General features: G+C 43.0%; 1 long non-coding RNA gene across 1 annotated transcript; it reads left to right on the forward strand.

Moving 5' to 3' along the window:
• Positions 1-1092: 1092 nt before the first annotated feature.
• LOC137149282 (uncharacterized) lies at positions 1093-24129 on the forward strand. The gene is made up of 3 exons (XR_010918716.1): positions 1093-1407; positions 3017-3156; positions 24009-24129. It is a non-coding gene; the product is annotated as an uncharacterized lncRNA (long non-coding RNA).
• The last annotated feature ends 1017 nt before the right edge of the window (positions 24130-25146 follow it).

Genomic DNA, 25146 nt, shown 5'->3' on the forward strand with positions numbered 1-25146 from the left:
TTATGGTGCCTGTCTGCCTTACATCTTCCATAATGCATAATGGTCTCCCATCTGGTTGAAGTGCCCTGATGAATCATGGCAGTCCTGTGACCACCGTGCATAATGAGATATAGTCCACCCAGGGAGCCCAGCCCTTTAGAGGAAGATGGGAGCATGAGGCACCATGGCAGTTCAGCAGACAGCTCAATGTCAAACTGAACCAAAATGGAATGCTTTGATTCAGTTCAACAAACTGAAACATTTTGATTTGACCAAAAGCATCAAAATGAAATGTTTCAGTACTAAGAAATGAAATTCTTTGGAACCTACATTTCTATGAAAAGTGTCAATATTTTGACTTTAATCGCATTTTGGGATGAAAACAAATGTCAGAAAATTGGAATTTCTTATGTGATAGAATTTTTTATTTTTTTTTACTAGGTCTCCCTAACAGTCACTTCCATCACTATGCTCTCCTCTCACTGCCATCTGCTAGTGTGGATCTTATTTTGTCTCCTAGTCAGTAAGGATTCCCTCTCACTCAGGAACCCTTGAGTCTTTCTTCTTTCTTCCTACAAATCAAAGCTCTATGCCTTTCAATGTCCCTACCTTGGAGTTGGCAGCCTTCCCTTACTGAGCCCCCCACAGTGGGTCATGCTTTCCAAAGGATTTTTCACTCCTTTTGAGTTGTACCCTAAACAAGCTTGACACCAGGGATTGGAGGACTAGGCCCAATGTTCAGTAAGGACTGGCAGGACCCGGGGATGCATGTATTACAGGGATTAACCATTCTGCCAGTTCTAGCAAACAATTGACAAGAACTCTACAAGAAATATGCTCATTGGGGTGTTACATGTGCCAGAATGGTTAATGCCTGTAATACATGCATCCCAAGGTCTATTTTGAGCAAAGTTTTATGGCTGGGAGAATAGGAGGAATTCTTTGTACTAAAGTAATAATACTTGTTACTGCTTTATCGCCTTCCATCCAGGGAGCTCCAATCACTTAACAAATAAACTCTCCATACCCTGTGAGACAAGGATTTGTTATCCCCATTTTACAGGTGAGGAAAGGGAGGCTTGGAGAGGTGAAGGGACTGGGGCATAGATACACAGAGAAATACAGAGAGAGCCTTAAGCTCAGGACCCAAATGTTGGCAGTTCTGGGTAGTAACGAAGAGACTAAACAGTCTTTAACTCACACCTTCCAGCTACCTATGGTAGGACAAAGTGAGTACATGAGGATCGAGTGAGACGAGAATTCAGGAACCGGCAGACAGGAAACAGGACAGGAGCCAATGATCAGGAACACGAGAACCAGTGAGGACAACGGTGAAGACAGGGAACCACAATGAAGACGAAGGCACTGGAACTGGACTGGACTCACGATGAGCAGGACTGGAACCACGATGAACATGAGCAACAAAAGGTAAGTCTTTAACACAACAAGTGAGAACACACGTAGCTGTCTGTGGGCTGCCACTTAGGAGGACAGCATTCCTCCAAAGCCTTAAGTATGACAAGTTCAGCCAATCAGAGTGCTTTCTCTGCCTGCTTTTGCACACAGCACTCTGCTTCATTGCACACACCATACTGTAATGTTTTCCACTCAATACCAAACTTTATGCACACAGCACAGAACTTGGTGCACCCGGCCCTACAAGATTCAGCTATTGCATGTTAGGCCTGTTAAATCCTTAGACCATATTACATCACACATGCCAATTTCAAATCAATAGTCCACCAAGCTCAAGGAAGAAGGAAAATCCTTAACATGGGAACTCAGGTAACAGAACCACAGGAGCAAGTTAGGCTCCCATGGGAGGCCCTGATGGAGGGCTTGTAGGAAGCTGGAATGTCTCTGGAAAGGGCTTCCAGAGTCGGGGAGGGGAGGCAGTGGGAAAACCTGCTAAGCAGAAACAGCCTTTGGAGGTAGTGCTCTACCTAGGGAGCAGAGAAGGAATTCTGTAGTGCCTGAGAGCAGGGATATAGAGCAGACATGTCCCACATAGCCTGAGAGAGGGGCAGAAAGACCATTTGTTTGGATGTGTAGTTGGATCCTTTAGTTGGACTGTTGTTACCCCAAAAGGAGGGGGAGGGGTGAACTTTAAACATGACCTGGCTGCAGGGCTGGGCCACAAAAACCGTAAATAGTCATTGTGCGGCCAAACAAGAGGTCACTAGTCGGTTCTGGAGTGGAGGACCCAGCAATGACACAACACACAATCCAGGGGTCAATGAGCGGAACCAGTTAGTCTGACAGGAAAACTGCAGCAGAATCAGGAATAAAGGATCAGATTCTGGACTCCCACTGCCATGCTTTATCCACAGGACTAACCTTCCCCCTCCTGTCTCACTCTTTCCATTTAGCCAAGCACTTTTGAGAGGAGATGGTAAAGATTTACCAAAGACTGCATCAGGAAGTCCACTGAGGGGAGAGGGCAGAACGCACTGAGAGAGTCAGGCAGGGAGATCGAGAGAGAAGCACACTCTGAAGGGACAGAACGCCCCTCATCTTTGGAGAGCCTTGAATTTGGGAGTGCAATTACTGACAGGAGTTAGCTCCTTCTTCTAGTGGTTCCTGCAGGGGTCTCCCCTTATCCTCGCCTCTCTGACCAGCCATGCCCCTGAACACAGTGACAGAACACAGTAGGGGCATGGGAGGTGCGGCGGGGAGAAGACCCATTCAACCCTCACCCCAATCACTGCTCCTTCAGCTATTTGGCTGGTCGCCTGTTCACAACATACATGTAGTCTGTTACTTTTCCTCATGTGTACTTTTAATCTTTAGATTTTAAGCATTGTAGAGCATAATACAGAAAAAGGTGTCAAGATAAGTTTTCCACTCAGCTTTTGCTACCACACACCGCTCACTTTCTAAACTTCCTCCTCCTCCCACCCTTTTTTAACTTCTTGTTTTTGTCAACTATATATATTTCCCATATTGAGCTAATTAGCCCAACCATTGCCCCAAGTGTCAATAATCCCCATCATTATCACTGATTCCAATTAAACCTGTAATCTTCTTTGTTATGCAGTTCCCTAAGTGACCAGCAGCTTGCACTCTGTCACACCTCCTCTGATAGTCCCTCAATATCCACCCCTCAAAGAAGCAGTTGGTGTGGAAGAGGGGAGATCTGCTGGAAAATCCCCCATGAGAGAAGGACAGCCCTAGATGGTGAGTTCTGGTAGCACTTTTCTCCCCCATTTCTACCACTATCTTTACAACCCTCAGGAAATCTGACTTCTGACAGTCCACCAAGCTTCACAGGGTTACTCACGTGTGTGAGACGTTTCAACATTAGTAATTTAGCTGCCTGTGGTATTATAATGTGAACAGCCACCTAAAAGATAACCGGGCTTGTTGGTGAAGTGACCAAATTATGACAATTGTGAGGGTGTAGGCTAGAGGCCCTGTGATATGACAACATGTTAAAAAATATAGGAAAAGGCAAGGCAAGGTGTCTATGGAAGGAACCACTTTATGAATTAAAAGATTACAAGTAACAAAAACCAGCTGGAGAATGAAAGATCTCAGATTTATGTTGTGATCTGTAGAACTACCCAGGCATGGCATGCTGGTAAGAAAAACCTCCTCCTTCCAGGTCGAGTGCCTGCCAGTTAAATTTTCTTTCAAATACATTTGTAAGATACAATGGGGGTATTATATGGCCAGTAGGTTAATGCCTAATATCCCAGACAGACTGCTATCCCAAGCTTTGTTTCCCATTGGTAAATGCAGTCTGAATTTGAATCATGTAATTATATCAAGCTCTCCACATTTCTAAAAGCAAAGCTTCATTATGTTATGTGAATGTTGGTGATTTAGGACCTGATCCTGGGAGAGAGGTTGAACACCTCTTGCTCCCATGAAAGTCCACTAAAGTTATGGATGCTCTAATAGAATCAGATCCTGAATTTTACAAACAATATTTGTATTCCAAACTCTTCCCTCCTTGCTGGTTGTTAAAGTGGTATGTAACAGCTGTTGTTGATCACAGTTTTAGGCTACTTTGCAACCCAAATGTCCATCACTTTTTTTTTTTTTTTTTTTTTTGGCTGCTCCAAAATTAAGTATTCTGACATCTTGGTAGATTTGTCAAAGCATTTTGTGTTGTACAGAAAGCATGTGTGGCGAGAGAAGGAGCAAGGGTTTTTAGAGCCCAGGTGTTTGTAGCTATGTGCCAGGACTTCTTTTTGTATGTAGCAGCTGAGAAGGCTGTCTAGTGCTGATTCATGGCATCTGTAGTTTCTTGTTCATTTGCTTGAACTTTCTGACACCTCAGCATTTTAAATTTATTTGTTTCATTTCTTTTAAATCTGGATGTAAAGGGTTTGCTCACTTAGACAATTAATGTAAGAGAAAGTGATAATCTTCACAGCATTGCTGAAGTAATAGCTAGGCCTTTTTATCCATTTCTAGTGCACCAGTCACCAGGGGATCTATGTGTCAAATACAAGAATTAAAATCTGTGTCATCTTAACAGGATCATTTTTTCTGCTTCTTCCTTGTGATGTGTTGTTATATGGATCTTACTACATTCAAGCCATATACTTCTAAAATGTATCTATACTGAATATGCCTAATCATGAATGGGGAGCTTCCCCCCCGGTAGAAGTGTATCATGTTGGTAAAGTGCAAAGTACAGCACTGATCACTTCTAGAAACAGAAACAAATATAATTTTAGTGCAGGGGAAAGATGCATCTAGATAGCCCTGGAAACTGAAGCCTCCAGTTCATCCACAGGCAACCACAGTACAAGAATGATGACACTTCTGCACCTGTATGCCCTGATTGTGATTGGGAGAGAGAGGCTTTCAGAGTTAGATGGCCAGGTCATTCTCATGCACATTCATTTCTGGGGAATTTGCAATCAGGGCACTTGTTCACACCAATTGTGGTGATATGGACTGAACTTAAACCACCAACCTGGCAGGCAATGAGCAGAGATCGATCCTTTGATACTAATGAATTTTGGTCACTACAGAGGTGACTAGAGCCATTTTAGAGGTAGGAATGCATCCAGCTCCAGTATGATCAGCAGTTTGGAAAAGAATGTTTGAATGTGGGTATAGCTGTATTAGTGAGTGTGTTGTTATTGATACAAGTTCTGCATAGCAGGGATGAGAGGAGTAGACATTAGGAAAGAATTTGCAAATTCTCTGATCTATTCATGGCTCCCTGGCTGAGTTCATGTACATTCTATAGTCTCAAATCCACTCTGAGTAAAGCTCCTTCTTGACAAAACATTATTCACATTATATTAAGTGTGCAGTGGGGCTTTCATTTATACCCGATCTCTGCTTGATTGTCTGCTCCTGGTGGGGGAGGGCAGCAAGATCACTCTTTATTCAGAAAGGAAGATGCAGGAGAAAGTCTTGGCTGTGTGTAAAGCTTTTTTGCCACCTCCGCTTGTACATTCCTGAAATTTGACACTGCCAGTAATTTTTTGTTTTGTTCCAAGGTGCTCATACTTCAGAGGGCGGTGTCTTGACATTCACATCGATTATGTGAACGGATTGTGGAAATAGCTCAGCTCAGTGCTCTCTCTCCCTCTCTTTGTGATATTAATCTGCTACTGCATTCTGGAATTGAGTGGCTGTCATTTTCTTCCCTGGATCACAGATATACTGAGCAGCCGCATGCTCTCTGATAGTTAGAGTGCTAGATCATGAGGAAGGCAGAGAGCATTTTCAATATTAGGTACTTCATGATTCAAAACTAAATCCATGTCAGCTCATTTGAGCATTTCACGCAGCTGATCAGCCACAAGTGCTCTGGGTAAAATATAAGATCTTTAGCCTGATTGGCTCACATAATGTGAGATTAGTGGTAGCAGACTGGCTTCATTAGGCAATGGCTAAAAATTGTACAAAAGAGACAAAAGTCAGCAAGTTTAAAAACTACATTTTTTGTTACTATGGCAAAGAATGATTAGCTTTGAGGTGGGGGGGGGGACTGTGTTCCATTTTATTCCCTGTTGACTCTGAGTGCTTGCATTTTTAATACAAACACTGCAGGCTGGTTCAAGCAATGCAAACTGTAGTAATTACTCCAGATCTCAATCCATCACTCCTTAGAGCCGATGTCCTTAGGGAAAGAACCTGCAGAAGGAAAACAGAGAGAAGAGAGAAAATTAGAGTAACTGTACATTAGTGAAATGGGATGCCCCTCTGGATTGGAAGTAGTGCTGGCAGAGCTCATGGTTGCTGCATAGGATTTTGCCATGACGTTGCACTATTTGCGGTTACCATTGGGCATGTCTCTGAGTGCCAGAACTAAAGAGAACCTATCAGATGGGGGAAATATCAAAGGTTGGAAAACAGTTCCTTCCTCTGTTTAAGTATTTCTGGAGCCTAAACACTTGCACTGCTGTAAAAGGCAATGAAGTTTTTGGGGGAGGAAGGAGGAGACCTGAATTGCATCAAAACAAAACCAAAAAAACCCATGGAGCTGTCTATGTAAAGTTGAAGATATGCACTGACAAAACAAGCCAGAAATTTGGAGGCTTGGGTTCTGAAACTCATATGGTGTATGTTGTTCTTACCACAAACCAAAAATATGTTCCCATTTGAAATGGTTGAATCCACAGCTGTTTTAAAATCCCTTGGTGCTTCTGAGACAAATGATCGAAGTCAGACTGTGCTAACAGGGTCAATTTTAGAGCCAAGCGAGAGCAGTGACTGATGCAGAATCACTGCAATTTCAACCCTTTTCCCATCAATCACTGCTCAATGAAAATCCTGTGGGGCTGCCGTACTTTCTTACAATGTTGTTTACATTAGAAGATGATGTAAAGCTCCTCCAGCAAAACTATGCTGCTGGATTACGATCCTCACAAACGGCAAGACAGCTAAAGTTACCATGCTTATTGCAGCTGCAGGACAGCATTGGGAGATACTGCAGACCACCTCCGAATTCACTCCTACAGATGCAGACGTTAATGTGTATAAAACATACCTGACAAATTGTATTCCTTTATTCCAATGATTATAAAGTACCTTGGGGTGAGTCTGCATCCAAGATACTTTATAAATTAACCACCATTGATGTTGTAATAGCTAAAATGGCTTTAATGCATTTCCTCAGAGTAGCAGTTTTAATTCTGAGAGGGTTGGATGTCAGGAAAATAATATTTTTCTCAGAATCACACCTGAGGTCAAAACCTTGCCCTATATGTCAAAGCAAATAAATCACAATTTTCTTTTCTGTGCCTTTTGAATTGCTATGACTAGACAGACAAAAAATATCTTCAAGGGAGTATGCGCCATAGCAGGGAGGGTGAAGAATCAAATCAGGAAATAAACCCCTCCAGCAGTATTACTATATTCACACATTGGGAAGGGAAGGCTCACAGCTGTTCCAGCTGTCAGGCCTGGCTAAAGAAAGATCATGCACCTGTTTAATCTTGATTGAAAAATCTCAAGTTATGAATGCTATGCTCTAATACACCCCCGTTAAATATTTGCATATTAAAAATACTAAAAAGGAAACCTTTTTAAAGTGACAGTGAATGAATAACTTCTCCACTTCTTATGTCCTCCAAGACTGTGCTAGACTGGCTATTTCTTATTTCCTGCCTCTTTTCAATTTACTGATTCAATTCTTAGCTGCATTCTTTAAAAAGGAGCAAATACTCCAGACAAATCAATGGTGCAGAGTGGTCACCATTTAAAAACAAACAGGTACTACCCAATAGCATCTGGGAGATCATGGTATTTCCCTGAAGTCATGCAATGGTGCATACAAACCCCACACTGAAAAGGAAAGGGTTAAGGAGCCACATTGGGCTCAGGCAGCCCCATCCTGCCACACCTGCAAAGGGTATATGGGTTGGGAGGAGCTCAAACAGTGACCAGACCAGTTCAGTAGCCAGTGGAGGTGAACAGACTCGTGTTCTTAGCTCCAGGAAGAGAGCATTGCTAGAGGTGCTACTACTCTGCCTATTGGGACTATAGACCTGCTGAGAATGGGACTCTTGATGATTGGAAAGTCTTAGATTTCCCTTTGTTTGTTTTGTTTTGTTTGAATGTCTTTACTCTACTCATTGAGAGAAGGGGACTGGTGGGAAATAATTTGTGGAAGCAGCAGAACAGCACCTTTCAATGCAGACCTTAAGTATCTGCCACAAGGCCCTGGATTGGAGCCCAGTGGAGAGACTGGACCCAGGTGCCCCTGCCCATCCCTAAGGGGTGCAGAGCCTATCCTGGCACAAGAAAATCTGGAAGGGAAAGACCTCTGAAATTAGGGGTTAGGGATCTCAAGACATCGAGACCCTGGTGGCTCTGTGCCTGTGTATAGGGCTATCTTTGGCTGTGCTTTTTTCCACATCCTGAGAGGATTGAGGTGCTATGGGCTAGATTCACAAAGAAACGTATTCATGGCAATGCTGAGCATCACCATGCCCAACTTTTAGGTGCCTAGAAAATCACAGGGATTCACAAAGCCTGAGTTAGGCACCCAGGCTCCTTGTACAATGAATGGGGAGAGGTGGGTGTCTCAGAATGGGATTCACAAAAACCAATATGCTAGGCAGGCCCCTGCTTAAACTAGGCACTGGCAGATGCCAAGGAGAGGGGTGTGTGATGGCCTCAGCTCTGCCCCTCTCAGAGAATTAGGCACGTAAGTCCGGGTTGCAGGGAGGCACCTATCTGTACTTGGGATTCTTAGCTGTGAACCTTCATGGGGAGTTAGGCACCTATGCAGGTTTTACAAGAAGCGTGGGAGAGGAGGAGCTCCCTCATAACTTTTAGCCCAGTGGGGATGGTACTCACCTGGGATGTGGGAGACCCTTGAGTCAAGTCCCTCCTCCACCTGAGAGGGACAAAGGGAGCTGCACAGGAATCTGCCATCTCCTAGTTGAGTGTCCCAGGCATTGGGTTATGGGATGTTCTGATGTGGGGCTCCCTCGGTCTCTCCTATTGAAGCTGTTCCACTGTGGATAAATCATGAAAGCAAGAGTGCAAGCACGAGAATGAGTCTGTGCCTTGGTAGACAGAGCACTTACCTGGGAGGTGAGAGACCCCCAGATCCAGTCCCCCCTACTCTTTAAAAATCATTCACATTCACTAATCAGTGGAGTAGCTTCCTCAGGAGAGACTGAGGGAGCCCCACATCAGAATATCCCATAGCCCAGTGGTTAGGGCAGTCACCAGAGAAGGGAAAGATCCCCCGTAAGATCTATTCTCCCCCTCAGATGGAGAGGGACTTGAACCAGGAGTCTTGCACATGGCAGGTGAGTGAGTAACCTTACTCCTGGGTTGAAAGTTATGAGGGAGGGTCTCCTTCTCCTGCCCCCCTGTCTCCCCCCCCCCCCCCAGCATTTTGTGTATGCTTGCCTACAGGGTCCAGTCTGATAGGTGAGCTTTGACACTCTTACTGGATCAGGCTTTGTAGGGGAGGGGCGCCTATGAATCGCTCTGAGGCATAGGCATCTGGATGCCTGGCATGGTGCTATAGTGCCTCGGCGCCTCAGGAACTTTTACTGAAAAAATGTAGGCCTGAAGTGAGTTTAGGTGCCTATAATGGTCAGCGGCAGCTGACTGGGAGTTTTGTGATCCCAGGGGAGTCTGATTCTGGGACTTAGGCACCTGAAGTGGCAGTTGGATGCCTAACTCCTTTTGTGACTCTAGGCCTATGCAACTCAGTCAGAGGGTTGAGCCTCTGGAACTAGTGCCCCGCCCATGAGGACTGAAGGTGTTGGCTGGTAAGCACCTAGAAGCAGATTCACCATGATGTTGCGCCCAGATGCCACAGGGCACCCAGACAGTGAGTTGCCTACTACAATTCAGAATATGAAATAATGCAGCACCTCAGATGCTGCTGAGGTTTTAATGGTGACCACTGTAACCCTGTGGGCCAAGAAACTCCTTTGTCTTGACTCTCCTGATACCAAATGCCCTCTCCACCTTCACTACTCTTGAGGAGTCTAGCTTCCCGACTTCAGGACAAGTTAGTCAAAATCGGATGTTTTTTATTGAACAGAATGTCCCTGACTCTGCAACATCCCTAGAGCGCCTGTGATGGACATTTTCAAATCCCTACCCGGGTTTCTCAGTAATTAGATACAGACAAAAATGATTTTCTGTGCTGCTCATCAGATACAAAACAGACCTCCAAACCTGGACCCATTTGTCCCTCTACTAGTCAGCCATATGTCCTTAAAATGTGTTCACTCACCGGCTGTGCATGCTGACTGTCCCTTCTGACATCACCTTACTTGCTCTCATATGCTCCATCATATGTGCTAGCAAACTGCCCTGCATTAACTTGCAAATGCTGCAATGGCAAACAGAAGTTAGGCCTTGCTGAACTTCTCTATTTCATATTTGAATGTCTAGATTCTCTCCGGGAAGGCCTTTCATCCCACTGATACACAGCCACCTTGCTTAATGCACTACTAGAAAGTGCTCTGATACTAAGGTGGTGAGGGTGATAGGTCCTTACATCTAGAATAGAACAGAACTGACACTGCAATAGCTTCTGAAACTGAGCTTGCTCTATTCTGGTCCTGAGGCCAGGAGGAAATGCGATCACATGATCTATCTTGCCATGCATATATGGCAGACTTATCTTAAAAAGCTGGCCTCAGATGTGGTTTTAGAGGTAGCTGATGTCTGGCTGACATGGTCTCTTTTCAGATGTGGTTTCAGAGATAGGCATAGTCTCAAGTGCTCCTCATTTTGCAGTGTGTGTGTCTCGTTTGGGCAGGGAAACTGACCGTGCTCCTGCTGGGGCCTGGTTTTGGCAGAGCCCTTAAACATGTGCTGACATCCAGCTGTAATCAGCACAGCACTTAAGCGTTACCTGTTTAGGTCTCACAGCAGTTTCCAAGCTATGGGTTGGAGTATTGCTGCTGCCCTTCTGGTTCTGGATCAATTATGAGGGGATTCTGAGCCACTGGCTGTTCTGGTCTCTCCCCTGCCAGCCTTAATGGCCCTCTCCAAGCCCTTCTATGCAGAGCTATTCTAGAGCTCCCCTCTTATGACATGCAGTGACTTCAGCAGCCCTCTTTGTGTGGCCGCTTCACCCAGGGTCCCTATATTGCCTCTGGTCATGGCTTGCATAATATTGAAGGCCTTACATAGGGCCTTCACACATGGTAAATTTCACCCAAACAGTGTTTTTTGGGTTTTTTTTTTACTATTATTGTTGTGGAACAGACAAAGGCCATAGTATCTCTTGTCTCCCCATTTACAAAACCTCTGAATTAATGAAGGTCTACAATTTCTCCAGACCTTGCTTGTGACATCACTCTGCAGGGCTGAGCCCCACGTCGGCAGGTAAAGCATTCCTGGCCCCTGAAAACATTTTAATTCTTTTCATTTGGAAACATAGAGCAAAAATCACTCAGGTCCTGATGTGCCTAATTGCCCAGCAGTGGCAGAAAGTGAGTTGGCAGCGTACTCTTCAATCTGCCCATACTGATTCTTCACCTCGCCATATGTCTACTCGTCTGAACAAACAGTATGACAGCCTGGAAACTCCATAAAAGCCACGCATGCTTTTCTAGAGAGGCAAATAAAAAATAATTCCAAATGCTCAGTTTTTCTCTGTGTGTGTGCTAGAAGCTAGAATTATGTTTCCAGTATCACTTGCCACTCCTCATCAGTATCCCTTCATTGTAAACCTTGCAGATGTTGAGAAATGAAATTTCTTATTGGTTACCATACTGATCTTTATGTGCTAAAGAAAGACTGGTACAATAAACAGACTCCTGGCAATGATCAGTTTCAAGTTGGCTTTTCCTATTGCTGTTTGCAGACTGGGTTGTTTTGTTTCAGGCTATAAACACATACTGCCAGTCCTTATCTTGCAGGAAGTGCCTTCCCTATCCGTCGTTATTGCTTACCTATCCTGCAATGGAAAAGTCTCAGATCGTCAGCGAGTAGGAATGCTGCACAGTTACTGCTTCACTACTATTCAGTAGTTTTCTAGAACTATTACAGACTTCAAATCTGTGCATTCTGATGTGCTGCTGACCTCATGGTGCTCATGGAAGAAAATACCGCAGGGAGCCCCTCCAATAGCCCCAACCACTTGTAGTATCTATCACTATTGCAATCTCTAGTGGTTGGGGCCATCACTTCTCAATATGATTACAAGGACGATTATATTTCCACCATAATCAGAGCAACCTTAACTTCTTGCTTTAGCCTGCTGCTGGGAGAAAAATATCTGCAAAATATTTAATCATTAGGTATTCTAGTACAATGTTACCTTCAGGATAATTCCTTTTGACTCTATTAATAGTATCACAGACTAACAAGTGCTTTGGCTCAGGTACCTTGTGCATTCCTCTTTCTCATACTCCCTATTGCATTGGTCTCTCGGCAACAAAAAGCTGACAAACGCCTTCCTCCAAATCCAATGTCCTGTTACTGCCTGCTTCATGCAGAAGGGGCTGAATTGCAGCGTTCTCAGCCCATTACTCTAGGAAATTAAATAAAAGAATATTATTGGGAAATAGGGGCATGAGGAATCCAATTTGAGTACTTGATAAGATGAAATGAACTCATAGCCAGTTAGTATACTCTACCTGTTGTAGTCTTAATGCTTTCTCTTGTGCTTCTTACCCCTTTTCGTGCTACATAATTGTTTGGCTATAGCTGTTCCTTGCTTAAATACAAGTCCTTCCTCAGGCAAAACTCCCCACTGAAGCCAGTGAGAGTTCTGCAGCAGTAGGGACTGCATTTCTCTCCCAGTCCTAGATGTGTTAGGAAGAGCTCTAAATCCATGGCAGACACATTATGTGTGTGCTCCTGGGGATGAATGCACCAGGGAGGCTTAATGTACCATGCATTGTTGAATTTCCCTGACTCATCTCCCCAGACAGTATTCCTCTCCCCAGACAGACACACACAGAGTACACGCTGGTGGTTGAAACTCGGATGTCTCCTTTTACTGCCTGTTTTATGGGTATCAATGAGACAGAGGGAGCACACAGGCACATAGTGTTCTAAAGGTTCTGGGGGAGAAGGTGTGTGTGCAAGCTGTCACCACTCACAGACGGACAAAATGGAAACTGAGCCAGGATTGCTGGATCCCTGTCAGGAACCCTGCCAGCCTGAGGGAAAAAGAACCTTGCACAAAGAGGACAGGCATTGGACACTCATTCTAGTTCCGGGGCCAGATGCAGCCCACAGAGCTGAACCTATTTGCATCAGGGATGCTCTTGCCTTAATAACGGGCCACCAAAGGAAAGTTCTTGGAACAAATGAACTCTTCCATTGTTTGCCAGAGCTTTGAACTCACCCCTACACAATTCCTTTGAGCACTAGAGTTTCAGCCTTGCTCCCCCCTTCAAAATTGCCTCCTTTAGGTCCTGATTGGTCCTGTCCTGTCCTGATTGGTCTTTTTGTCAGCTTTGAGGCTGCCAGCATCAAAGCAGTCCAAATAGCAGTTACTTTGTTATCCACTTGAACAATCCACCCAAGGTCAATGGGAAACTCAAATGTGTCAGGATGGGATTGAGCTTTCCCTAGAAATTGTATATGTGCAGGACATTTAACAAAATCAAGACACTGATCTCTTTTACAATGCAATCTCTTCCCTGGCACTCATTTGCCATAAAAATATTAATATTAGCATTCCACAGATGTTAAATACTATAACTACATTCTTCACAGGACTGTGTTTATTCACTTTTCATACATACACATGTCACACATCATATATAAACTCACACTTCACACAAGAAATAACCATCCTCATATTCCACATCATCCCATTTGCACTGGATTATGTGGTATATTAAGAGGCTTAATGGCAGTGTCTGGGCCTGCGCTAACACAGCAGGATTAAGCCATGAAGAAAGTAAGTCGGTTTGAAGTCCTCTTCTCCTCACCTTAAAACAGAGGTGTTCTATTTTCTTCTAAAACTGAAGTCTGGAACTCCATAAATCCTGCCACATGATTTTACTTTACATTTTTATAATTCTTACATGAATGTGTTGCTCATGAAAAGTAGGGCTTGGAGAGCAAATGCCTTTATTTAATAGAACAAGTACCACACTAGCAGCGGCTATGCAAAGCTCCTCTACCAAGATGCTTTAACCCTGCTCCAGAAGGGCCACCTCTGCGCTGGGTGTGGATTTCAGCTTCCATGTCCATCAAATCCTCTGCCTTCTACTGAGGCTGTCAGAGAAGAGGCTCACTAGAGCCAACTGTGCTGATGGTTTTTCTACTGGAGAAACCTATTTATTTATTATCCTAGGCTTTTCTTACCCCCACCACCCTCTTCCTTGCCGGCTTATTTGTTTGAGTCACCTGTTCTGCCTTGTTAGATTGTGAACTCTTTGGGGCAGGGACTGTCAATCACTGTATGTTTGTACAGCACTATGGGTCCCTGAGCTAGCTGAGGCCAAATGCAATATACCGTATTTCCCCATGTATAAGACACACCTTAATTTTGGGGCCCGAAATTTGAAAAAAAATGTTATTGAACTCAAGTTTTATTCATCATAAATGCAAGTAAAAAAATCTACAACCACTGTATAAGATGCACCCAGTTTTTAGACCCCAAATTTTTCGTAAAAAGGTGCGTCGTATACATGGGGAAATACGGTAAATGATGAATAACAAAATAATAGGTCAATTTCTAGAAGTGAGGCTCAGACTTCAGTCCATTTCAGAAAAGAGCTATCTGAGGGTAGACATTTGGGCACTGTCAGTATAAGTTGGGGAACTAGAAGCGAAAGTCTCCTAGTGTGTGTGTTTGTATTAACATAGTGCTGAAGAGCCCTAGTCCCCCAAGAACCCATTGTGCTAGGTGCCGTACAATCTGTACAGCACACAGAGATGGTCCCTGCCTCAAAAAACTTAGTCTGTGTTGTGGCACCATCCAGACCCCGCTTTGATTTATTTATTTATTAAAACTAGACTAGAATATTTATTAAAACCCACTAGAATAATCCCCCAGGGAAGCCACGACTCATTTTCAAGGGGTCCCAGGGGACACTCATAAATTGCATAAATGAATACATTTAAAGTATTAAAGCACATTAGATGATCACTAAAGTACACAAAACAGTAAATGAAGCCAATCATTCCCTATAATAATGTATATAAGTATTTTTGTTTCTAGTAAAGCCAGCCTGGTCTTTTCTAAGAGAGGTAACAAGTTTGACTTAAAGATCTGGGATGTATTTCCATACAGGTTCACAGCGGCTTTTTGCTATTTTCTGAAGTGTTAGGAATGGGCCACTGCCACAGGCAGGGTACCAGACTTGACAGCCAGCCTGGATGACATCACTGGTCTATCCTGTGTTCCTATTTAATGTCTGCTGGGACTGAATTCAAGTCACGTGGGGATGTTTCTAATTTATATTTTCCAAGTCTCACTACCCTGGGAATACAAGTCAAAGAACAACTCTGAGTAAAGTGAACATGACCTAGAATTAGCATTTAAAAATATGTCAGGAACATTTCCTCCTTAACATAGAAACAGTAAAAATACTGCTGTGATTCACATCTACTTTTAGGACTCAAGCAGTCCAGCTTCTCCTAATGTACGTTTCATTGGGTTCTGAGTTCATAGGCTTCCATGCAAACTATGACCCTATGTAACGTGTTGGATCAATTGACCAGCATTCAATACACTTTAGATCACATCTTTATAATTCAGCATCCAAATAATAAGTTACCTGATTCTTTTGGTACCTTCTGCACAGAGGATGAATTAGTATGTTCTTGAGTGCATCTGGCTAATCCCAAATAAACAGGCTATATAATAATAACCCTATCTTGTACCATGTGCCTTGTGCTCCCTCTGGGAACCAGGCTGCACTCCGTCAGATGAATGACTATATGTTTCAGCATTTCTTGTCTATACCAGAGGTTTCCAAACTGTGGTTCGGGAATCACTTGTTGATGACTCTGTGGAGAGCTGGCTGTCACAAGGTGTCTGCTTCACTTTTTTTTTTTTTTTTTTTTTTTTTGGTCTATTAAATTTGATTAAAGCATGCTCTGAATTAATTATATTCTTCCCCAGTATTACACAGAAAAGTAAGTAATTGCTGAAGTTGCTACAGGGATGTTATGTAATCACATGGGGAGGTGAGTGGTCTGTGTGATTATACATGGGAGGAGAGATGTCTGTGAGGCAATCTCTCTATTAAGATGTGGTCCATGCTATGAAAAAATGTCAGAATCTCCACTATAAAGTATTTCTCTAGACACTGTAACAATATTCTTTTTAAAATGTGAACTGATCTTAGCTTGGGAGGATACCAAATAAGGCCTAGAAGGGCAGTGACTGGGCAGCTAAGTGTTCAGCTTGGACCTTTCTAAATGATATACCAAGACAAAAACAGAAATCTTAAAAAGAACTGAGCCTTTTTTCACACCTCTATTAATACAGTGACTAAGGGATGGAAACTGATCGGATGAAAGATCAGAGTCCATGAAATATTTATCATCTGGGCCCTATTTTTATTCCTGCTATGTAGACTGAACCTCTAAGGCACAAGTTCAAGCTGGAGAAGATAAGGAGATACACGGCCACATGGGGAGCTCCGCAAGAAGTTGTGCTTCAAAAGGAATCCTTGAAGATGGTGTCACCTACTTCTCTCACTGCAATCTATTGCAGAGAGGACGAGACCACCTGGCCTCTGCAGTGATTCCCAGCTTCCCAGTCCTCTTGGCAACACAGCTCCCCAGGCAGGCTTGCCAACCACAATCATTCAAATATCATGATTCAGGCCCGGCAAAATCATAAGCTTGCTGAAAACTAATGAGATTTTTAAATAATAAATGTGTTGGGTTCTTTGCCTTCTGGGTGCATTTGATTCACCTTTTCAGACTTTCCTCTGCAACCATGAAGGTTAGAAAATTACTTTTAAATATATATAACATAAAAGCTGAGATTTTCCTGTGATCACTTGTGTATGCCACCTGAATCTTGGAGAAAAGCACAAAATATTGCAAGACTCCCAATAAAATCCTTGGGGTGGATTTCACCATGCTATGGGGACATTGTGCAAGAGGATGCAGACAGGGTCAATGTTTTCTCGAGTGGGTGTTGTCTTCAGGTGGACAGCATCCAAGTGTTGCCAATTGTTGCAGTTGTAGCATGAGGCATGGACTGTCCTTTTATTTTGTGTTTGTACAATGGGTCCTGGACCCATAAATGGGGCTGCTAGTGCTATCATAATACAGATAATGAACAATAAACATATCTGGTGGTTTTCTTAGAGGCCCAGCTCCCAGAGGCAAGTGATCACGTGAGAATCTGTACTTTCAAAAAAATCCCACAAAAAGTAAGTTTCTGGGGGAAGTAAGTTTGTGGGGAAGAGTTGAAAATTTGACCCTCTAAAGGTCCAAATAAAAAGAACCTGAATTGTATTTTTTTTTTTTTTAAATCTCATGATCGTTCAGCCAATCTCATGACTTCTGGGGCCTGTCTGATGATTTTCCAATGCTTGGGTTTGGCAACACTGCCATTCCCACCAGCCCTGCTCTGCTCGGCTCTCTCCCAACTCCTGGAAACCAGTTGCATGCAGAGATTTCATCAGGGTAAGGGAAGGAGGAATGATGTAGCAGAACTGATATATCATTCCTTCCACCTTATCTGGGCCTAGTCTGTATTAGGGATGTAAAAACGTCTTTAATTACTAATCTGTTTAAACGTTCTAAGAATAGAATGTTAAAATGGTTAAACAGGTTGGGGGGGAGCCGCACTGGCATCTCTGGCTCGGTGTGGAGGAGCCAAGCCTCCCCCCGTGCATGCAGAGCCACAGTTGGGTAGTGCTCACTCCCAGGAAGCTGCACTGGGCTTGGTGCCTCCCAGTCCACCCCCACCCCAGCCCCAGGGCAATGTTTAAACTAATTAGTAAATGGTAAGACAGCTACTTACTGTTTAAACGTTTAGCCACTTACATCCCTAGTCTATATGAGGAGGTAGCAGACATAACAGAGCTTTTAGTGTGTTACGTGACATAGGACTAGAAGATATTCAGATGCATATTCCCATCTAATTCTGGGCGACGTGGATTTGGCTACAGTTGAAGAACGAGGCAGAATTTGAAGATTTACACAGGTCATGATGTAACCAAAAAATGTAGGACAGACGATTTTGTATTAATCTGTAATGTTAAGTACTTAATCAACAAGTTAAATATCCTTCATATTCACAGCTCGAGTGACAACATCTGAATAGTTTTCTGTGAATTAGGTGGGCTTAAATCTAAGCACATTAGTGTTTTTCTAATTAGTGCTGACAGATGTAACCAGGGTTTCAGATATGCATATTTATTCCAAGGAGTAGATAATGTGTTAAATCCAGCTTTGGAGGGGGTTTGTTTGTTTGGTTTTTTTGGGGGGAGTGGGGGGGGGGGTTGGGTGTTTTAGAGTTGTAAAAACCTATCTAAAGGACCAAAACACTAGAAACCTGTGGTATTAGTGTTGTTTGTTTGGCCTCTGCTCACTAAGGAGCTCTCTCATGCACTCCTGTATGTGGCTTAGTTTACTGCCCATAAGTCTTTTCCTGGTAGGATATTATCGTCCTTACTACAAAATATTCACAAGACTATGAACAATGATAGTCATAATTTTTTAAGTACCCAGTCATTCATCTCTCTAGGCTTCCTGGGGCATTCTGTCTACTTTGTGTCTCTGCCTGGTACTTATATGGCCCTGTTTCCATAATATCTGAGCACCTCATAATCTTTAATGTCTTTATGCTCACAACAGCCCAATGAGTTAAAGCACTGCTGTTATCTCCCTTCTATAGATGGGGAAATGTGACCAGCCAGGTCACACAGGAAGTCTGTGATAGCCTAGTTCAATTCCCTGCTCTTTCTCAAATGCCAGGCTAGCACCATGCCCATTCATCCATCCTTCCTCTCCAACAGGATGTGGTCTACCTAAGCCTGATCCTTTGATGTGTAACATGAATGTGGTCTGCTGCACCCACATGGAACACCGTTAAATTCTGTAGGTGTCTGGGTAAGTGCAGCAGTCTGTTGCAGGATCAGGGCCTTAGACTGTAAACTCTGCAGGTGGGAGACTGTTTGGCCTAGATCCACAAAGGAAGTTAGTTACCTAAATCCCAGATTTACCACTGCAATCCACAAAACCCATGCTTGGCTGCTCTCTAACCCTTTAGATGCCTACACTTACTCAGTGCCTAAACTTTTGCTGTGGAAAGTCCCTAAGTCTCTGCCTCTGGGCATGCCCACTGCTGCCTCACTCTAGGTATCTGGATGCTTAAATCAGGGGAAGATAAGCACCTGTCTTGCCTGTGGGGCCCAATCTAGTAGGCATGCTTAGAGATCACTTAAATAACTCCACACAAAACAGGGAGGTGGAGGAGCAGGCATTTAGTTGGTACAGTGCTGCTTACCAGGCACTGCTGTTGCAAACAAACAGAAACATTACATGGGTTCAAAACACTTCAGAGAATCATTTTTTGCATTCCTGTCTCACCATCAAGAACAAGGCTTGTAACCATCAGCCCTTCAGTAGAAAGGAACTGTATGGACTTAATATGGGGCCCATTTATGCTGATTTTTAGGGCCACTCAATTCAGCCCTCCCAGACAGATCAGTGTTGAGTTACAGGAAGCACATGCATTCTAGGGGATGAGTACATTGCTTCCACATTAACTTTTAAAGTTTATTGGACTAAGAATAATTAAGCTTATTTGAAAAAAAAGAAAACCCTGACATTTCAGCAAATTACTATTGGGCTTGTACAATTTTTTATGTCTGATATCGAGGGACCCCGAACTGTCCTGGTGGTAATGCACATTGAGCTACCATATGCGAGATATAGGGTTAGGAATCCTGAATCCCCAGGATAAGAAAGGTGCTTGGGACCTGGACTGTGCTTGCTGGATGATTTTTGCAGCAGCAGTTGTTTTGCATTGGAGCCAGTTACTGGGAATGTTAGCAGTGAAATCTGGCTTTTAGAGGCTGGAGATTAGAAAGATTGTAGTGTTGTAATTTATTATTGCATTATAGATATAGAAAATTATACTGCACTGCAGGATTTAGGCTGTAAGGCCAGAACTTTCAAATCACTGTGTTAGGTGCTTTATAGGAGACACTGAGATTTTAGGCACCAAAATCCATAGTTAGACCTTCAGTAAAAATGGCCTGAATTTTCAGTGGTGCTAAGCACCCACAGCACCTACTGTTAGGTCTGCAGGCTCTCAGCACCTCTAGCTTTTTTATATCTATAAAGTGCTACATAAATGCAAAATAATTACAATAAGTAGGATGCAAAAGGACAAGTAAATACAGCAGAATTCAGAGGAGGATGAGCAAGTCCCTTGTATGCCAAAGTTGGTGTCTGGGATAGGCCCAGGGAAAGTGAATCCCTCCTTTGAGCCCTGCTGGGGAGAATCTTTCCAGAGCTCTGATAACGTGAGCCCTGAATGCCACACACTCAGCGTGAGCAAATCATTGCCAGATTTGGCTAGAACGGGAGGAAGATTTGCTAAGGGGAGAAAAAAGAGCATTGGCTAATGTTGTAACCGTTAGCTGCTATTAGCAGTGAACCAGGTGTAGCCTTTGTGAATATTTTAAGGCTAATTTAATTTAGCACTTGGATTAGGTGTGTACTATTTATAAGTAAGCAACATGGAATGATTCCGCTAGTCTTGTAGCAAGTGGGAGCCAATTTAGCTCAGAGTCGGTGAGTGTTGTGCATAATTCTGAGCTTTGTCTTTGCCTGCAGTGTGAAGTTTGGAGCCCTGTGTGTCAGGCAGTGCCAAATAATCGGCACATAAAGAACAGAATGAAGTTGTCTGTCTGTCTGAATGCTTTTTAATAAGCTGTGTGTGTGTGTGTGTGTGTGTGTGTGTGTGTGTGTGTGTGAGAGATTGGCTTTGTTATGACATACACTGAGAAACAGCATAACCCTTTGTGTTCAATAATATTTGCATAAAGTAAAGTAGAAGTGGTTTGTTCTGCTTTGATGGCTCTCCCTTTTACAGACATGAATTTGGTATCTTCCACTGGACACAAAGAAACAGCTTCAAATGTCCATGTAGGAGGCCTTGAAGAGCAGTCAGTGGTGCTGCACTGAGACACGTGACAGGGGCTGTCCGACTTCTTGCTGTCAGTGCCGAGTTTGCTTCACTGTCTAGACGCCATTCATGGCTCTTATTAAATCAGATTCAGAAGTTGGAGACACGGGTCTGGCAAAGTTACCAAAGGAGTAAAACATTGTAGGAGACAGGGCAGACAATGCGTTTAGCCTGTAGGATTCATGTGGGCTGAAATCTTGTCAGTGCAGTGCAGTCAGCAAGAGGCAGAACCAGTCCCAGCAAAAAGAAGAACTCTTAAACATCCAGCCAGCAGGATAAGGAGCTGTCGAAATCAGAGAACTGTCAATTAAATGAGAGAGATGGAGTTATTTCTGCTGCCGTTAGTTATTAAAATTTAGTAGTAAGGGTGCGCACGTTCAACTGCTGAAAGGATCAATAACAAACACACACTATTCTATTTTGTCTAATATTTACAATCCTCCTAACATTATCGTTATTGAGGTAATAGATCTTATGTGCTGGGTTAGAGAACATGTCCTACTAGACACTGACTCAGCAGGTCTAGACAACTGACTCTAACCTAATAAAACACAGGCACCTCGAGAGATTACCTGTGAACCAAAAAACAAATTGTGCTGCCAGGGCCTGATCTTGCAGGTGCTGAGCACTGGCTCCTCCGGCTGCCTGTCACGAGAGTTGCAAGTGCTCAGCAGCTGGCAGGATCATGTACAGAGAAGGCACGGAGCCCAGCTGGTTTGGAGAGTTTGCTGTTCTTCTCAAAGTAGCAGCGCACTTTGCCATGCGTGAGGCTTAATACCACTCTAATTAAATGTTGTCATTCACCTGAATCAGAAGTTGTTCACCTGCGGCACTAATGTGTCTGTGAAATGTTCAGTGCTGCTGTACCAGGCACAGGCTTCATTTTTTAAACAGGTCACAATTCGAGACTTAATATTTGACTCACAAAATTGATTATGTTTATGATCATTTCTGGGCTTTCCCAGAGCATCAGCCAAATGCTGAAGTCATTAATGTTAGCACTATCTAGTGGTATGAATAATAAAAATAATTAGTGTAATGCAATATTTAGATTTTAGTAGCACCTATGTTCCAATCAGGATAAGAGGAGATGGTCTCGACCCAAAATCTAAGAAAACAGTTTATGGCCTCAATCCACTAAACACTCCATGCACATGCTTTCGCTTCAATGGGACTACTCACATGAGTGAAATTAAGCATCTTTATTATATACCATCTTGAGACCATAGCCCAAAACGTGCAGTATTATCTATTTTTAAGCAGGATTTTCTATTTGCTGTTTAATTTCCTTGCCCTATTTGTGAATGTTTGCTGCGTACTCAAGTACATGGTGACATCTTAGAAATGTGCTGGGTTGAAAATTGCTGGTTGGTACTTTCCTAGAGTTCATGGAGCCCAAGAAATCCCACTAGATAGAGAATGCAGATGTAGAGGTGTAGAATCACTTCAGTTTTTCTCTTAAACTATCTTGCTCAGTTTTACTAGCTGTGTTGCATTATCTTTCATACAGCATCTCATACACATGTGTTCCCAGTGGCCCTGTTACTTTTCTCCACTTAAGTCAAGTTGCTTTGGCTTTCAAATGGGATCATGAAAGCCGTATATTTTCTTATGTGTCTCTCCATGTTTGCTTCTATCCTCTTTGATTACATCATATGATGTAACGTATATTCTAAGGGCCTAAAATCCCATAAGTACTTGCTACTGAATGTAATGCTTGCTACCATCAGTAGTTTGCTGAAAGCAATGGAACTATGTTTGTTAGAAAGTGTTGCAGGACTGGGCCATAGAGTAGCATCAAGCACTGTCCTGCATACATTGCACTGCATCAGAGATTTAAGGAGCTGGCAGGTTTTTCCCCCACAATGGAAGTAGCTTGTGTTAGTGCCCCTGTCCCCTTCAGGAACTACCCAGTAAGGTTTGTGTTTGCAAGAGTTCACAGCTAGAGTTACATAGATCACAGAAATTCCTGAGAAAGAAGATTATCCTCCAAAAATGACCCAAATATCAATATACACACGCAGATAACCCTGAGCCCCATCATTTTGAAAAAAAGATACTATGAGCCACCTTTCCCATTAGTTCTGATGGGACAACAACTGCTGTTAAAGGGTTAGGGTGTTTGTGTCTGAGCATATACCTAGCAATGCTTTTGTTCTTCTGATGACAAGAGGTTTGCATATAAATTAGAAAATTACAGGTGGTAAAAGTCTATTAGGTCTTCTGGCCTGTTCCCTCTGATAAAAGACACGGGATCCAGTGAAATAAGGGCAGAATGTTTCATCCTATTATTCTTTACGGGGTTTACTGTAACACAAAAGCTTTCTACTGTTAGTTGCCCTGCACGCTAGCAGATGATATAGATACAACAAGCACAGAGACTTGTCAAACCTTCAGAGGCTCATTCTTTGTAGAGATGAACTCTGTTAGCAGGGTATCTGACACATGCAGGGATGAAGGTGTTAATCTGTTCACATCTAAGGCACAGTCTGCAGGCTGCTGGTAATTGTGGCCCCATAAATGTGCCTGTCATGCTGCCTAAGTCTTTAAATATCCTAACTCAAAATAGATGTCTGTGCAACATGTTGGGCCCAGCGCTGTTGTTTTATTAGACAGTATTATTCATTTTGCTTCAGCCAGCTGCTCTCTATATTCGGCATGGGGGAACTGACTGGAATTTGCAACCAAGCGGGCTGGGGGAGAACATGTTCATTCCCTAGGCTGAGAAACCAGTGTGTTTAAAAGTATGGTTGGTAAACAAACATCCACTGGAAACTCATTGCAATGCAGTGTCTCAAAAAAAAAAAAAAAAAAAAATTCAAATGAACCTACTTTCAAAAAACAAATATACCCATTAAACATTAATTCCAGCATCAGTTGCATGTTGAGTTATTACTGGTATATTAGTCATGGCAAGTTATACCAGGATATGGTGGTAGGTTAGACGGGGCATCGTAATAAACTAAATAAGGTGTATGTATCCCACTCCCCTCTGCAGGATGGAAGTTTTGGATCTGCTTGAGTGTTTGTGATTACATTGCCCTCTAATGGCAGACGGATGAAGAGGTTAAAACCCTAACGCTACTAAACCAAACCTAGCAAGAGGTTCTTGGTTAGCCATGGTGTGATACAGCATGAAATGGTGTCATGTTACAGCATGACATAGGACATCAGGAAGCCTTTGAACTGACACGTTGCAGGCAAAGTATGTGAAGCCATAAAGTTACTGTATTTTTATGGAGAGTGTTTTTACAGAAAAGAAGCAGTTGCTTGCTTGTTTACATTCTATTCTTAAACCTTTTGTGGATATTCTGTAGGAAGTAACAATACCTACAATCCAGCTGCAGATTAATGATTAACTCAGGCTGTGAGTTGACCCAGCCTCTTTTGCAGCGTTTGGCACTCGTTTAGAAGCCACAAGGACAGACATCGCCCCTTTACAATGTTATTGCTGCTCAGAAAAGTTGAATGTTTTTCAGACTGTCCTGTGAAAGCAAACAGGATGTTCGAATGAAGGAGTGGAAGTATGTAGACCTTGGTATTTTCCCTGTTTGCATGAAACTGCAAATCAGCTACTGTATTATTTTACACTACATACACAACACAACTTCAGTGTAATTACTTTGGGTTTACACTAAATAGAACTTTACCTTAATGCCTTGAAGCAAAACCAATTATTAAAATCATATTTGCTCCAGATTTGGATGATTATTATCCAAGCAGCTGATGGATCTGAAATGTTTTCAGAGTCCTATGAAAACAAAACAAGTGAGAACCATCTGTTACTGATGCATGTGTGGGTAGGGGTTTGCTGGGTGAGTTCATCAGGAAGGAAACCAGTGATTGATCAGCTCCCTGTCAGGTGTTGTCTCGGTCAATGGAAACACTGGCAATAAGGGGAACTGGACATGGGAAGGAAATGAGTAGCAAACGAGCCACGAATGAAGCACTGGAATCAAAAGTTGAAAAACAATGAAGCTTAGGTAATGGCAGAGCACATCCCACATAGGAACAGACTGCAGACTCATTCCAACCCAACCACTTTAGAGCGGGTGTGTAAATCATGAGGGTGAGCCCTTGAGCTGTTATTTATAGCTGTTGGTTGAAGTATTTGTTATTTATTATGATATTTATAT

Source organism: Emydura macquarii, unplaced genomic scaffold, assembly GCF_026122565.2.
Source record: "Emydura macquarii macquarii isolate MOO-44397 ecotype Brisbane River unplaced genomic scaffold, CSIRO-AGI_Emac_v2 contig_719, whole genome shotgun sequence".
NCBI classification, from domain to species: Eukaryota; Metazoa; Chordata; order Testudines; family Chelidae; genus Emydura; species Emydura macquarii.